The 14,646-nt window shown below is 40.5% G+C and overlaps 1 long non-coding RNA gene across 3 annotated transcripts in view; it reads left to right on the top strand.

The window, feature by feature from the left end:
* LOC129645892 (uncharacterized) overlaps positions 1–7,708 on the top strand; it is a 44,127-nt gene extending 36,419 nt beyond the window's left edge. For 2 of the 3 annotated variants that reach the window (XR_008711537.1, XR_008711536.1), the window contains 2 exons: positions 2,030–2,164; positions 6,772–7,708. This is a non-coding gene — a long non-coding RNA (uncharacterized LOC129645892). Of the gene's footprint in view, positions 1–1,815; positions 1,935–2,029; positions 2,165–6,771 lie in introns of those variants that run through there. The other variant, XR_008711535.1, reaches the window with a different exon arrangement.
* Positions 7,709–14,646: the final 6,938 nt, after the last annotated feature.

Genomic DNA, 14,646 nt, shown 5'->3' on the forward strand with positions numbered 1-14,646 from the left:
CAGAGACATAGTGAAGTCAGCATGAATCCAGCCTACCTGGATTCAAATCTCAGCTCTGCCACTTACTTGCTGTGTGACTTTGCACAAGTTACTTAGCCTCTCTGTTTCAATTTCCTCCCATAAAATGAGGATAGCAATAGTACTACATCATAGGATGGTTATGAGGATTTTTAAATCACACCCTATGTGGGAAACAGATGACACATTCAAATTAGTTAATGTGAAGAGAGTTTAATAAAGGGACTCTGTGCAGAGCTGCAGACAGGATGTCGTGAAACCCCCAAGGATAGTGTAGTACTCTCAGCTAGTAATGGTAGGAAGTCATAGGGAGCATCTAGGCAGGTATTGGAACCTGGAGCGAGAAAGAGTTCCTCGGAGGAGCTGTGGTCTTTGTTAAAAGCTCAGTGACCCTTCATACCTTAACCTCACCCTTCAGGCTTCTTCTGAGACATCTGTAATTAGTCTGCCACTGCTGCAATAATGGTACATATAAATAATCCCAAATCTCACTGGCTACAAACTGCAGACATTTGTTTTCCTCACTTCCAGGTTGACTGAGACAATGCTCCTTCAGGCTTTGGGTTGTTTGGGTTCAGGTCAGCTTCCTAGCCCCCTTATTTTAGGACCAGCCGCCAAGAGGCCAAACCAAACAGGCAAGTCCCTTTCAGTCCTCTGCTTACCCCAAGTGTACAAACATTCCATTGGCCAAAGTGTGTCCCATGACTGAGGCTAAAGTAAATAGAGTAGAGATATTTATATTCCATACACTCTAGTAGAAGCTAAACTCCCATGGCAAATCCTAACACAGGCAGAGAGGGAGAGAGTGGAGTTGGGCATGATAATCCAGTGACAACTTGTCGTTGGCCATATCCAAGGGGCACAGAAGCTGGGTGATGCTCTCTGTACAGGGCCTTTCCGGGGCACAGAGCAGGGCAGAAGAGGGTAGAGATGTCTAGAGAGGCAAACAAAGATATCTGTGTAGGATTACATGAATTGATATTTTTAATGAGTTTAAGATAGTGACTGGCATGGGAAAAATACTATATAAGTGTTTGTTAAATGAAATAATAAAATATGGTGCTATAGAGAATGATGTGTTCAAGAATATTTGAACTGTTTATCATTAATTAAGTGAAAGAGATTATAGAGCAGGTACACATGATAATACAATTTTAAAATCCAATTTACCTAGAAGAAAGACTGGAAGGAAACTTAGCAAAATAATAATGTTGTTGCTGGGAGGTAGAATCATTGGGAATTTTTTCCCGTTCTGTGTTCAGAAATAGGCTGCCATATATAATCTCATAAGTTGTGCATTCCACAACTCCAGAGGCCCCGTTTGTCTCTCTGCGCACCTTCGGCTTATGCAACTTCCTTTATTGCCCATAGATTCTAAAACACACATGTATTACTCTTGTGTAATCAAATAAAAGCAGTAAAAATTGCAGCCTTGCTTTGTCTCCCTAAAACTTTTCAATGACAACAGAAATTGACCTAGTTTGGCATTTTCACTAGAGTGACAAAGAAATTATCACAGTATAGTTGTCCTTTGGGATTCTGGGGCAATGGTACCAGGACCCTCGTGGATATTAAATTTCACAGATGCTCAAGTTTCTTGTCTAAAATAGTGTAGTAGTTGCATATAAGCTACACAATCCTCCTGTACACTTTAAATCATCTCTAGACTACTCATAATACCTAATCCCTATGTAAATGCTATGTAAATAGTGTGCAGCAAGTTCAAATTTTGCTTTGTGGAACTTTCTGAAAATTTTTTCCTCCAATTGTTTTTGATCTGTTCATTGGTTGACTCTGCAGATGTGGAAGCTATGGGTACAGAGGGCTGACTGTGCTCTGGGACGATTGTTATAAGGAGCACTCACCAGTGCTTGGGGACAATCCAGGTTATACAGTCACCATTGCAGAACTGAAAGGTATTGCTTCATGTGTGTAGCATAAATATAGGAAACTTGTTTGGCCTGAGTGAGTTACTAAAATTTTTTAACGTCCTCTAATATGTTTTATTTAGTGGAGAAATTCAGAACTGCTGAATCAGAAATGATGAATGTAAGAATGGAATATTCCTATCAGATCCACAGTGGAGAAGATTTGAAGTAAAATGAAAGCTTCTCTCCCCAGGCCCAGGATAAAATGAAGCATTCAGGTACTTTCTGCATTTCTTGTTATATGAGATATTAATAGCAACAACATTATTTATTAATATAAACCTCATTGATATTAATATCTTATTATAATATTAAGGTATTATAATATCTTATAATATTAATATCTTATTAATATTATTGGGCTTCCCAGGCGGTGCTACTGATAAAGAACTCACCTGCCGATGCAGGAGATATAAGAGATGCAGATTTGAGCCTTGGGCCATGAGGTTGCAGAGTCGGACACCACTGAAGCGACTTAGCACACACATTAATATTATTACCACTTAGGCTACTGCATTCTCTTACTTAACAGCCAAAAATTATGTGCATTCTCTCTGAAGTCCTCCCCTCCCAAGACAGAGTTAAACATCCCTTCCTCTGTGTGCCCACAACCCCTGTGTCTGTACTTCCATTCTAGAATTTAACATAGAGTTTCATAGTCATTGACATGTTTGTGAGATCATCCAAAGAATTCGTGGATTTTCTTTCATTTTTGTAACCTCAGTATCTCTCTTGGTACGTAACACAGAAACATTTCTTGAGTAGGTGTCAGGACTTCCTATTTCACTGTTCTGGGAGGCGTGAAGGGCGCTGTCTCTTGAGAGTGTGGGAAAGTGGTGAACAGCCCATATATATACCCAGGGGAGCCTGTCGGGAAAGGCGGAGTCAGAAATACCCTAGAGAGCTCCCAGCCCTGAGCCCCCGACAGTGCACTCCTAAAAACTGGAAGACAGAACCAAAAGCCATCCTAGGCAGGGTGGGACAATTCAGAAGAGTATGTCTCATATATACACTGGTGGTTCAGATGGTAAAGAATCTGCCTACAGTGCAGGAGACCTGGGTTCGATCTCTAGATTGGGAAGATCCCCTGGAGAAGGAAATGGGAACCCACTCCAGTATTCTTGCCTAGAGAATTCTATGGTCAGAGGAGCCTGGTGGGCTACAGTCCATGGAGTCACAAACAGAAACAACGGAGTGATAACGCTTTCGTGTAAAAAATAGATAACTAATGAGATCTTACTGTATAGCACAGGGAACTCTACTCAGTGCTCTGTGGTGACCTAAATGGGAAGGAAATCCAAAAAAGAGGGGATATATGTATACATATGGCCGATTCACTTTGCTGTTCAGCAGAAACTGACATAGCAGTGTAAAGTAACTGAATTCCAATTAAAAAAAAAAAGAGTATATCTCTTCTCCCATTTGGAGTCTTAGGATCCTTTTTAGATATTATTTTTTATAAAAATATTAATATTTTTGGAGATAAAAATTTGGATTCATTATAAAGTTAGATTGGAGGATGTAGCTTGGTTGTCAAGTGAATCTGCTAATACCCTCCTATTTCAAAATTACCTTCCAAATGCCATCCTCTACCCCTGTTGGGAAGAAACTGTCCTGTTTGGACAGTTGAACCTCCTCATGGCAGGTTGCCAAGCAAAAGTGAATTCAGAAAGCTAGGCCTGCCAGGGGAGTATGTACAAAGGCACGAGCTTCTACGCTGTAGAACTGGTACTGTGTATTCTCTAAAATCTTTTGCACTTTCCTCTCCTGGTTTGGATTATTGAGAGGACACAGTATTAAATATTTCTCTGAACCTTGGTTTAACTTTTGCTTTTTTATAATATGAAGAATGTAGCCTCTGAACCAGGGCTTCCCAGGTGGCTCAGTGGTAAAGAATCCTCCTGCCAATGCAGGAGAAACTGGAGATGAGGGTTCGATCCCTGGGTTGAGAGGGTCCTCTGGAGGAGGAAATGGCAACCCACTCCAGTATTCTTGCGTGAAAAATCCCACAGATAGAGGAGCCTGGTGGGCCACAGTCCCAGGGGTCACAAAGAGTTGGACATGACTGAACACAGCAGCAGCCTCTGAACCAGCTGAGGAATGTGGATGGCAGAACATGGACTGTTTCCATGTTTGATATCATGGTATTGGATACTTTCTCCACAAAATCTTAATGTGACGGCTGGACAGATCATTGGCAGAAATACTCAGGATTCTGAATTTGAGAGTTTGGGCCCCAGGTTGCATAAAAGTAACTAGTCCAGAGTGCTATTTTCATAGTTCAGATATCCCAGTGGGCAAATCTGATAAGTCAGTTTGAAAGGCATTAATGGGGAAAAATAGGTTTCTATTTTAGACCACCACCCAAACCTCATTTGCCTTTTAGCAACCACTTTTAATGTCTTGCCTGAAAAAAGGTGTCCTGTAGGCCTGGTAAGCCATGAGCCAGGTCTCTTCAGGGAGGGGGCTTGATCTGACACCCCTGAATGAGGGCGTATAGGAAGCTTCTACTTTATTCTCCATTGCACAAGGCTATTGTAAGATGCTAAGAATGCGGTGGAAAAGGGGGAATTTTCCGGGTTGAATTCAGAGGGAGCAAAGCACAGGTGACCCCAGAGCAGGGACCCTTCCAGCCTTACCCCATCATGATACACTTCACCAGCTTGGGCAGAAGCAGGAAGGAGGTGAGGGCAACACAGAGCCCCGTGAATGTGACCAAGGCACCATTTCTAGGTTCTGGAGAGTCAGCTGACCTGATCAGGCTTTCTCCAAGCCATTTGAGAAGTCAGCCTCCTCAGCCTAAGGGCTCCAAAAGTCCACAGTCCATCAGCCCTAGGCTGCAGTCCACAGCCACAGTCCCTGCATTGCTAATCCTGGCCAATTGTCAAGTTAATGAATCTCCTGGGTTCTCAGGGGACTGGGCAAGAGTGTGGATGACTCACTGTGGCCCATCCCCATTATTAGAGAAACAGCTCAAAGCAGATAGTCTGTGATGGTGACTGAGTAATGTCAATTTCATTAGAGACTATTTTGTGGAAGGTGCAGCAATAAATAGCATTTGCAAACCTTTTAAGACTAATTTTTGTGTCACGGCAGAAAGGGGAAGTTAAGAGTAAATAGCCTGAGAATCAGATGATTTATTTCTCAGTTGAGACTTGTGTGTTTCATTCACTTCTGGGACCTTTCTTCTCGTCTATCTGCCTTTGGGGATCAGTACTGAAAGAGGAGTGACTCATCGTTTGGCCACGTCTTCTTTTCTGTGTTTAATCCCTTAATGTAAAAGAGAATTAGGCAAGAGGATTAAGAGAGATTAAACAAGATTCATTATTGAATTATTAAAAATTAAGCTCTGGCTTAAAACAGCCTAAGAGGAGTTGCATACAATAATGTAAGGGACATAAAAATTCCTTCTTCAAGCACAAGAGATGTTCTCCATCTGTTCTTGATAAAAATCAATGATTAACAATAATATACTCATAAGGTATCATAATGTCTCTTCATTTATGAAGAGACCCTACCAACCCACCTCTCAGAGGGTAAAGACTTAGAAAAAATAACTCTGTTCCTGAGATGGGTTAACCTGTTATTTCTCTTTATCTACCAGAGGACCAGATCTTCTTACCCACAGAGCATCAGAGTTTAAAACTGATAACCACTGGACACTTGTAGGGTTCATAAGCTCCTGGGTCGTACTCTAGGGCAGGGCTTGAGTGAGATACCGAAAATGAACAAATTTCCCCTTCCTCCTTTTTAATCACAGACGTAGCCTTAAAGGTCCCTTTATCAATCTCCTCAGGTCAAGTCTTTATGTGGGAGAACCAAGAGAAAAGATCCAGAGATAAATCTGGAAAAAAAATAAAAATTAGGTTTTCCTCAGAGAACTCAAAGAAATGAGAATGTTAGATTATAAAAGACGTATATATAAAACATTAAAGATAAGATGGTCATGGGTTGTGTATTCAGCCTTATTCCTCCCAAGATATTTCTTTAAACCATAAAATAAGGGAAATTTCTGTAGGGTCTGCTCAGTCTCAGAAGATTACACTTCCAGACTTCAGAGGCAGACCAAGACTCTCAAAAGACAAGAGCTGTGTTCACCTTCAGAGCTGCTGCAACTTTCATGAGGAGTCACTGCCTTCTCTTTGTGGGCTTGTGGCTGCTGTGTTTAGTCTAGAGCCATGGTTTATAACTCTCTAGGAGGACCATGGATGGACAACTAGGGATATGTGAGCCCCATGAACTTGTGGCAATTTTCATTATACATATATTGACTGGGGCAATGTGGAGGAGCCAAAGCTCTCAGATTCTTGGAAAAGTCCGTGGCCTCATATGGAAGAGGGTTCCAAGGCTTTTCCAAGGCTGGAGCATCTGTATGCTTTCTGATTCAACAGCAGCCCCACACCTGAAATATAGGTAACATTCTTAAACTCACCTTACAGATGAGGAAACGGGCTGACAGAGTTTAAAAAAACTTGTTGAAGTCACACAGCTGGTAAATGGTGAAGCCAGATTATAAATCCAGATCTGACTTCAGAAACTGAGTCTCTCATTAGTGGGCAATGCTTTGTCTACATTTAATAGGTTCAAAAGAATAAAATCTGGAATTTGTTACGTCTCTTCCAGCTTTCCCAAATCTTTACAGTAGCATCCCTGACAGGTGACCCAGCTCTGCCTGACCTCTTCTGGGGATGAGAGCTTCATCCCTCACCAGGGGTCAGCTCCTCTGTTGAAATTAATGAGTACTTTTCAAATATTAAACCTCAATTTACTTTATGACTGTATGCTGGCAAAATGGTTTCAGTTGTGAAATACAGAATGTTTTTAGGTGTGCTATTCAGGACTGGAGTCTGAAATTCTGCAGCATGAAGACTTCTGCTTCTCTCCCTTTTTGAAGTGGGGCACACAGCAGAAGGTAGCCTACGTTGGCAAATCCAAGCATGAACATCAAGAAAGTATCTAATGTGTGGAATGATGGATAAGGCAACCATCCAAAAACATCAGAAGAATGTATGCTTTGAAAATGGGAATGACCTGACAGCAAAATCTTTATTAGCTGACATCGGAGGCCCTTTTTTCCCCCCTCTATCTTCTTTTGTAAAAATGATCCTTTGTGTATCTCCCTTATGCTTAACAAGAAATCTGGAAGGTGGGAGAGGATGCTTTCTTAGAGTCTTGGTGGTTTCTTTTGAGCTCACATTCTTTCCTGCCTCTCAAAACATCCTCAATGATAGATGACTTAAATGCTTCAAAAATGGAGAGCATTTAACAGTAATGCTAGTAAAGTAGAAACTTTGTTATTGATGCCTGAATTAACTATTCTTTTTGAGGTAGCTAATCTCCATGGATGGTCACTAAGGGTTCATGCCTCCTGGGACTCATGCCTCGGAATCTAGACTGGCCCAAATGTAATGTGGTGAGAGTGATGCTGTGCCAGTTCCAGGCCTCAATTTTAGAAAAATTCTTGCAGTTTCCATTTGTGTACTTTTGGGAACTTTGTACTGCTGTGTATGAATCCAACTACTGTCACGCTGGAGAGACCATGGAGAGAGAAAGAGATATTCCAGGATGATGTGGAAAGAGAGAGTCCCAACTGTTCAAGTATTTCATTAGTCCAGCCTTTCAGCCATCCCTGGGAAGGCACCAGACATGTATCTGAGCTATCTTGAATGTTCTGTGTAGTTGAACTTCTAGGTGACTGCAGCCCTAGCTGATATCACGCAGAGCAGAAGAACCAACCAGCTGAGCCTAACTAACCTATAGAACATGAGAAGTAATAAAAGACTTGTTATTAAAATCTCCTGAGTGTGGAATAGTTTGTTACATAGTAATAGATAACAAAACACATTTCATATTCATATAGCAAAATTGATTATGGGTAAACAAGTGTTAAAAAGCAGAGACATTACTTTGCCAACAAAGGTCCGTCTAGTCAAGGCTCTGGTTTTTCCAGTGGTCATGTATGGATGTGAGAGTTGGACTATAAAGAAAGCTGAGCGCCAAAGAATTGATGCTTTTGAACTGTGGTGTTGGAGAAGACTCTTGAGAGTCCCCTGGACTGCAAGGAGATCCAACCAGTCCATCCTAAAGGAGATCAGTCCTGGGTGTTCGTTGGAAGGACTGATGCTGACAATGAAACTCCAATACTTTGGCCACATCATGTGAATAGTTGACTCATTGGAAAAGACCCTGATGCTGGGAGGGATCGGGGGCAGGAGGAGAAGGGGACGACAGAGGATGAGATGGCTGGATGGCATCACCGACTCGATGGACGTGAGTTTGGGTAAACTCCAGGAGTTGGTGATAGACAGGGAGGCTTGGCATGCTGCACTTCATGGGATCACAAAGAGTCGAACATGACTGAGCGACTGAACTGGACTGAAACAAGTGTTGATTCCAATCCCAAAGAAAACTATGTCAAAGAATGTTGAAACTACTGTACAATTGCACTCATCTCACATGCTAGCAAAGTAATGCTCAAAATTCTCCAAGCCAGGCTTCAACAACATGAACCATGAACTTCCAGATGTTCAAGCTGGATTTAGAAAAGGCAGAAGAACCAGAGATCAAATTGCCAGCATCCATTGCATCATCGAAAAAACAAGAGAGTTCCAGAAAAGCATCTGCTTTATTGACTACGCCAAAGCCTTTGACTGTGTGGATCACAACAAACTGTGAAAAATTCTTAAAGAGATGGGAATACTGGACCACCTGACCTTCCTCCTGAGAAATCTGTATGCAGGTCAAGAAGCAACAGTTAGAACTGGACATGGAACAACAGACCGGTTCCAAATCAGGAAAGGAGTACATCAAGGCTGTATATTGTCACCCTGCTTATTTAACTTATGTGCAGAGTACATCATGAGAAATGCTGGACTGGATGAAGCACAAGCTGGAATCAAGATTGCCAGGAGAAATACCAATAACTATGGTATGAAGATGACACCACCCTTATGGCAGAAAGTTAAGAGGAACCACTTAGCAGCTTGTGTGTGTGTGTGTGTGCTTTCAGTGGGGTTGGAGGATATAAGTGACCATATCTAAGCCTTAACACAGAGAAGGCAATGGCACCCCACTCCAGTGCTCTTGCCTGGAAAATCCCATGGACAGAGGATCCTGGTAGGCTGCAAGTCCATGGGGTCACTAAGAGTCGGACACGACTGAGCAACTTAACTTTCACTTTTCACTTTCATGCACTGGAGAAGGAAATGGTAACCCACTCCAGTTTTCTTGCCTAGAGAATCTCAGGGATAGGGGAGCCTGGTGGGCTGCCATCTATGGGGTCACACAGAGTCGGACACGACTGAAGTAACTTAGCAGCAGCAGCAGCAGCAGCAAAGAGCCTCTTGATGAAAGTGAAAGAGGAGAGTGAAAAAGTTGACTTAAAACTCAACATTCAGAAAACTAAGATCATGGCATCCAGTCCCATCACTTTATGGCAAATAGATGGGGAAACAATGGAAACAGTGACAGACTTTATTTTCTTGGGTTCCAAAACCACTGCAGATAGTGACTGCAGCCATGAAATTAAAAGATGCTTGCTCCTTGGAAGAAAAGCTGTGACCAACCTAGACAGCATATTAAAAAGCAGAGACATTACTTTGCCAGCAAAGGTCTGTCTAGTCAAAGCTATGGTTTTTCCAGTAGTCATGTACGGATGTGAGAGGTGGACTATAAAGAAAGCTGAGCGCTGAAGAATTGATGCTTTTGAACTGTGGTGTTGGAGAAGACTCTTGAGAGTCTCTTGGACTGCAAGGAGATCCAACCAGTCCATCCTAAAGGAGATCATTCCTGAATATTCATTGGAATGACTGATGCTGAAGCTGAAACTCCAATTCTTTGGCCACCTGATGCAAAGAACTGATTCATTGGAAAAGACCCTGATGCTGGGAAAGATTGAAGGCAGGAGGAGAAGGGGATGACAGAGGATGAGATGGTTGGATGGCATCACCGACTTGATGGACATGAATTTGAGCAGGATCTGGGAGTTGGTGATGGACAGGGAAGCCTAGCGTGCTACAGTCCATGGGGTCGCAAAGAGTCGGACACAATTGAACGACGGACCTGAACTGAACTGAAGTGTTGATAAAAATGTATACTACAGTAAAGTGATGAAAAACATTCACTTAAAACACCCAATAAAAAAAAAATAAGCCTCATTAGAGACTTGCCTGGGAGTCCAGTGGTTAAGACTTCACTTTCCAATGCAGGGGGTGCAAGTTCAATCCCTGGTGGGGGAGCTAAAATCCCATATGCCTTGTGGCCAAAAAACCGAAACGTGAAACAAAAGCAATATTGTAACAAACTCAATAAAGGCTTTAAAAGCGGTCCACGTTAGAAAAAAATCATTAAAAAACAAGCCTCATTAAAGCAGTATTCTAACCACAGTGAGATAGCACTTTATAACCACTAGGATGACTACAATCAGAAAGACAGATAATAACAAGTGCTGGCAGAGATGTGGAGAAATTGGAACCTTCATACACTGCTGATGGGAATATAAAATGGTGCAGTTGCTTTGGAAAGAAGCCTGGCAGTTCCTCAAAATATTAATCATAGAGTGGGCACTTGACCCAGAAACTCCACTACTAAGGATATATCCAAGAGAAATGAAAACATATGTTCCCATAAAAACTTGTACAGGAATTTTTATAGCAACACTATTCATGATTGCTGAAAAGTGGAAACAACTCAAATGTCTATCAGCTAATGAATGGATAAATAATATGTGGTATAATCTATACAAGAGAACTGTATAGATACAAAGGAATAAAAAGGATACATACATGAAGTATGGATACATGCTACAGCATGAATGAACCTTGAAAATGAATGAAGTGAAAGAAGCCAGTCACAACAACCACATACTGTAGAATCCTGTTTATATGAGTGGTTGCCTAGAACTGGGTAGCAATGGAGAGTGACTGTTAATGGGTACAGATCTTCTTTTTGGTATAATGAAATACTCTAAAATTGAACAGATTGATGATTTCAACCTTTGTGAATATACTGAAAACATTTAATTGCCCATTTTAAATGGGTGAATTGTATGATATGTGAATTGCAGCTCAATAAAGGTGTTACAAAAAAACAAGAAAGGCAATCTCCTATTAGACTGATATCTATTTTATTTTGCCTGCTTTGGGCACTAGATTCTTGCCTGTCATCAGATAAGGCTAAATCAACTCGGAGAGCTAACAGCACTTGAATAGGCTTTTTGATGGGGTAGTTTATCAAAACAACATGAGATGAGAGCTGAATGTCAGTTTATTATACAGTTAATATAATGTAATATTACAGTTAATATTCTTAGCTTCGTCTTATCCATAAGGTGAAGATCAATACAAAGATTTGGTCTGAATCTTTAAATTCTCTGATTGAGTTTGTTAAGTCACCTCTAGGGAACTGCTGTGTTCTAATTTTTGATGTGATAGTAGCTTGTCAGCATGAAGAAAGGGACGAGGGCAGTATGGCCCCCTCCTCAATTTCCCAGAAAACAAAACCATGTGCATAACTCTATTCACAAGAACTGTCAAAAGTATCTGAATTGATTGCTGACATAGTCAGAAAGCATAAGTTCCAGTTAGATTATCCTGCAATAGCATAATAGCACATTTTTCTAACGGCTACTGAAAGGTTGACTTTTATAGATGTCTTAGATGTTTTCGAAAAAAAAGTTGTATGCTCTATTTGTTGTGAGGTACAGTTTTAAACATATCCATTAATTTAAGCTTGTTTATTGTGCATTTATGTCCTCTATAGACTTACAATATTTTAGGTATTTCATTTAAAATTATAAATATAATACTAACTTATATTAAGTTAATAATAACATATATATAAGTTAATAATATTAACTTATAAGTTATATATAATATTAACTTACTGATAAACTAAAATATGCCAGGCCCCATGCCAGGCCCCAATGCTCTGAGGATTCATTCCTGATCAGTACACAGTTTCTGTCCTCATGGAGCTCATAGTAGATGACAAATGTCTCAGTGAATGAATATATAAGACCTGCAATGTCAATCTGTATTTACTTTGTATATTTTAATTTATGTGTATATTTAATGTATTATTTTAATATTAGTATTTAATATTATTAATATATTAGTATTTTTATCTATTATTTTTGACAAAGCAATGTTAAAATCTGCGGTCATGCAGTTATCAGATTCTCCTTTACAACTGTTCATTTTTGCTTATACTCTGAGGATTCTTTGGTAGGTGCCCCAGTTCAGGACTTTTATAACCTCCTGATGTTGTTGTTTTGTCACTAAGTCATGTCCAACTCTTTTGTGACCCTGTGTACTGTAACCCACCAGGCTCCTCTGTCCCTGAGCTTCTCCAGGCAAGAATACTGGAGTGGGGTGCCATTTCCTTCTCCAGGGATCTTCCCGACCCAGGGATTGAACGTGTGTCTCCTGCATTGTTGGCAGGCGAATTGTTTACTGCTGAGCCACCTGAGAAGCCCAACTTCCTGATGAATTGTTTCTTTTATCTCCTGCAGTGTCTAATCTTCACACCCTTCAGTAAAACTTGCATTTTCATCTCCAGAGATTCAACTTGGGTCTCCTTTCCATCATCTATGTCTCCACTTAACGTACTCAATCTTTACCTTCTTGAGTTTATAAAATATAGTTACAATAACTTTTAATGCTCTTATCTTTTAATTCTGTCATCTGTGCTGTTTCTGGATGTGTTTCTATTGATGGATTATTTTTCTCCTCATTGTGGGTCAGCGTTTCCTGCTTCTTTGCATGCCTGGTAAGTTTTGATTGGTTGCCAGACATTGTGTATTTTATCTTGTTAAATGCTGGATGCTTTGTATGCCTGTAAATATTCCGGAGCTTTGTTTTGAGACACAGTCAAATTATTTGGAATGAGTTTGATCCTCTTAAGGCTTTTTTATTTTTAAGCTTTGTTAGGCAGGACCCAAGTAGACTTTAGTCTGAGGCTATTTCCCCACAACTGAGGCAGTACCTTTCTGGTTACTCAAGGCCGTATGAATGACAAGGTTTTCCACTCTGTCTGATGGGAGTCCAGTTCTTCTCAGCCCTGTGTCATCTCCCTGGATTGCTATCTCTGCTCCTTTTGGGTCATTCATTCTCTGGCCATGGGTGGGTGTATCACACTCACAGGCTGATGAACTCTCAGCTGAAGACTCAATGGGGATCCTGGGCACATCTCTGAAATGGGCTTTCTCTGTGAGCAGTTTCTCCTCCCTCTCTGTGCCCGAAAATTCCAACAGCTTTGGCTTTCTCAGACTCCCAGATATATCTCTTCTACTTGGAGACCCTGTGGATCTGCTCAGGTTCTCCCTGCCTAGCTCTGGCCTAGAAACTCTCCAGAACTTAACTGGAGCAAGCATAGGGTCAGCTACTGTCTTTCACCTCTCAGGGATCAGGGTGCTGTGTGATGTCCAAAGCCTGAAAAACCTTTGTTTCTAGTATTCTGTCCAGTTTTTTAGTTGTTTAGGGCAAAAGAGGGTAGATCCACTTCCTGTTACTCCATCTTGGCCAGAAGCTGAGGTCTACTTAATTTTTAGTCATGCTTTTGCCTTAATATCTATTTTTGTCTTTGATTGCCACACTAGCTTTCCTTCCACAAATATTTGCCTGGTGTTTATACTTCCAGCTCTTTACTTTGAGCCTTCTTATATCATTATGTCTCAGGTTTGTCTCTTTAAAAAGAATGTCACAATTGGGCTTTATCTCCTAGTCTGAGAATGTTTGTCCTTTAACAACTGGGTTTATTTGTTTAAATTTATAGACATTAGTAATCTATTTGGATTTATGTCTATTTACATTTTTTAAACAAATATTTATTAAATTATTTATTTTTATTCATTTGTTTTTATTTTTTATTTTTGGCTCTGCTTGGTCTTCATCGCTGCATGAAGTCTTTCTCTAGTTGCAGTGCTCGGGCTTCTCATTGCAGTGGCTTCTCTTGTGAAGCATGGGCCCTAGAGTGCTCAGGCTTCAGTAGCTGCAGCACACGGGCTCAGTAGTGGTTCTCGGGCTCTAGAGTGTGGGCTCAGTAGTTGTGGCACATGCACTAAGTTGTCTCACAATATGTGGGATCTTCCCGGACCAGGGATTGAACTGGTGTCCCCTGAATTGCTGCAAGGCAGATTCTTAACCACTGGACCCTCAAGGAAGCCCCTCTAGTTCCTTTTTTTGTGCTTTTCTTTTATGATGGTTTTTCTTTTTCCTTTTATTGCTTTTTATTATATTAGAAGAGTTTTTTTATGCTCCCCTTTTTTATTTCTACAAATTTGAAAGTTATGTATTCTATTTTGTTTTTTAAGAGTTATACTCAGAATTTTAATATGCATTCTTGACATAATAAAGTACAAATCTAATTGGTACTGTTATCCTCCTGAAGAAAAATACAAGGTCTTATAATGATTTAATTCCTTTCTCTGTTTCCCACGTTCCACATAACTGTGGGCTAAAATGTATTCCATCTTGTTTTTAAACATCCCCACATAAATGAGTAATTTTGAATAGTTGATGTTTATTAGGTTTAGATTACCCATTTGCTCCCCACTGCTTCTTGCATCACAGTCCTTCAACAGCCATCTTACTGAAGAATGTTCTTCAGGAATTCTTTCCCTGAAGGGTTAGTGAGAGGTGAACTGAGTCTTTTGTTTGTCTAAAAATGTCTTTATTTTATTCTATGCTTAATGTAGAAACAT

The sequence above is a fragment of the Bubalus kerabau genome, chromosome 3 (genome assembly GCF_029407905.1).
Source record: "Bubalus kerabau isolate K-KA32 ecotype Philippines breed swamp buffalo chromosome 3, PCC_UOA_SB_1v2, whole genome shotgun sequence".
Classification (NCBI taxonomy): domain Eukaryota; kingdom Metazoa; phylum Chordata; class Mammalia; order Artiodactyla; family Bovidae; genus Bubalus; species Bubalus kerabau.